This window comes from Crocuta crocuta, unplaced genomic scaffold (assembly GCF_008692635.1).
Source record: "Crocuta crocuta isolate KB4526 unplaced genomic scaffold, BGI_CrCroc_1.0 scaffold215, whole genome shotgun sequence".
NCBI lineage: Eukaryota > Metazoa > Chordata > Mammalia > Carnivora > Hyaenidae > Crocuta > Crocuta crocuta.
Genome location: NW_027530359.1, coordinates 936,876 through 939,638, shown reverse-complemented (window position 1 = coordinate 939,638; position 2,763 = coordinate 936,876).

The following is a 2,763-nucleotide window of genomic DNA, read 5'->3' as shown; positions in this document are numbered from 1 at the left end:
GAGAAGAATCAAATTAATAAAACCAGAAATAGAAGTGGTAATATTACTACCAATTCTATAGAAATTTTAAAAAAGATTATGAGAGTACTATGAATAATTGTATACCAACAAATTAGATAATCTAGATGAAGTGAACACATTCCTAGAAACACAAAACCTACCAAGGCCAACCAAACATAGAGGAAATAGAAAATGTAAAGAGACCTATAAATAATAAATATTGAATTAATAATCAAACTCTCCTGGTAAAGACCTGATGGAATCATGACTAAAATCTACTAAACATTTAAGGAGAATTGACAACAATTCTTCTCAAAGTTTCCCCCCAAATTAAAGAGAAAGATGCACTCTGTAACTCATTGTAAGAGGATAGCATTACTCTGATACCAAAGTCAGACAAAGATACCACAAGAAAACGATAGAGCAAAACTCTTAGGAATACTGATGGTAAAAGTACTCAACAGAACATCATCAAATTCAGTATTATACACAATGGCAAATGTAGGATTTATTCCTGAAATCCAAGGGTGGTTCAACATACAAAACTCAGTCACTAATCTATACTACATTGACAGAAGGAAAGATAAAAGAAAAACACACACAAACAAGAAATCTCAATCTCAATTGATTCAGAAAAAACATTTGACAAAATATAACACCCTTTTATGATAAAAACACTCAACAAACTAGGAATAGAAGAAAACCACCAAAACATAATAAATTCATTTAAGAAAAGCCTATCTCAAATATCATATTCAAAGGCAAAAGACTGACAATGTTTCCTCTAAAATCAGGAAGATCGCAAAAGTACCTGCTTACACCATTTCTACTCAACATAGTACTGGAAGTTGTAGCTAGAGAAATTATCATGAAAAAATTTTAGAAAAAACATCCAAAACGAAAGGAACATGTATAATTATATCTATTTGTAGATGATATGATTTTATACGTAAAAAATCCTAAAGATTCCACACACACATACACATAAAATGCTAGAATTAATAAATGAATTCTGCAAAGCAGGAGGACACAAAGTCACAGAAAATCGGTCGGATTCCTATACCCTAAAAAAGAACAATCCAAAAAGTAAATTAAAAAAAAATTCATTTGCAGTCGCCTCAAAAAAAGTAGAAATGCTTAGGAATAAACCAAGGAGGTAAAAGCCTTGTGCAGTGAAAACTACAAAACATTTCTGAAAGAAATTTAAAAAGACAAATGTAAATAGAAAGACATTTTTGTTCAGGGATTAAAAGACTTAATACTGTTAAGATGTCAAAACTACCAAAAACAATCTACAAATTTATGCAATCCCTACCAAAATCCTAATTATAGTTTTTTGCAGATATAGAAAAACCCATTCTAAAATGCGGAGGTAATCTCAAGAGACCATGAATAGTTAGAAAAATAAAATCTGTAAAAGGAAGAATAAAGTTGGGGCGCCTGGGTGGCTCAGTCCGTTAAGCGTCCGACTTCAGCTCAGGTCATGATCTCACGGTTCGTGGGTTCGAGCCCCGCATCAGGCTCTGTGCTGGCTAGCTCACAGCCTGGAGCCTGCTTCTGATTCTGTATCTCCCTCTCTCTCTGACCCTCCCCTGCTCACGCTGTCTCTCTCTCTCAGAAATAAACATTAAAAAAATAAATTAAAAAAAAGGAAGAATAAAGCTGAAGAACTTAAAATTCCTGATTTCAAAACCTGCTACAAAGATACAGTAACCAAAACAGCATGGTATGAGCACAAAGACAGACATACAGCTCAATAGAATAGAGAGCAGAATACAGAGTCCAGAAATAAATTCTTATATACATGACCAAATGATTTTTGACAAGGGTGCAAAGACCATTCAATGAGGAAATGACAATCATTTGAACAAATAGTGCTGGGAAGATTGGATATCCAGATTCAAAATAATTAAGTTGGGCTTCTACCTAACACTATCTACAAAAATTAACCTAAAATAGATCCATTTTAATGTGAGACTTAAAATTATAAAACTCTTCAAGGAAAACATAAGGCAAAACCTACACCACATTGGATTTGGTAATTATTTCTTGGATTTGACAACAAACGCACAGGTAAAAGAAAAAATAAGACAATTGAACTTCATTAAAATTTTTAAAGATGTATGCATCAAAAGAGTCCAACAACAGAGAAAAAAATACACGCACAGAATGGGATAAAATATTTGTAAATCACATATCTGGTAGGGGACAAATATCCACAATATGCAGAGAATTCCTAAAACTTGAGAACGAAACCAAAAAACCCAATTCAAAAATGGACAAAGAACTTAAAATAGACAACTCCCCGGATATACAAATGGCCAGTAAGTATATGAAAGATGCTTGAGATCACTAATCATTACAGAAATACAAATTGAAACTACAATGAGACACCACTTCATGCCCATTAGGATGTCTATTATCAAGAGAACATAAAATAATAAGTGCTAGTGAGGATGTTGAAGGCCATCACATACTACTGGTGAGAATGGAAATGGTATAACCATTGTGGAAAATAGTATGACAGTTCACCAAAAAATTAAAAATAGATTTACTACATGGTCTAGCAATTCCACTTCTGAATATATATCCAAAAGAATTGAAAGTAGGGCCTTGAACAGATATTTGTATACTCACATTTCTAGTAGCATTACTCATAATAGCTAAAATGTACAAGTGTCCACTGACAGATAAATGAATAAGTAAAATATTATATATATATTCATATATATATTCATAATATATATTGCAGGAGTATTACTC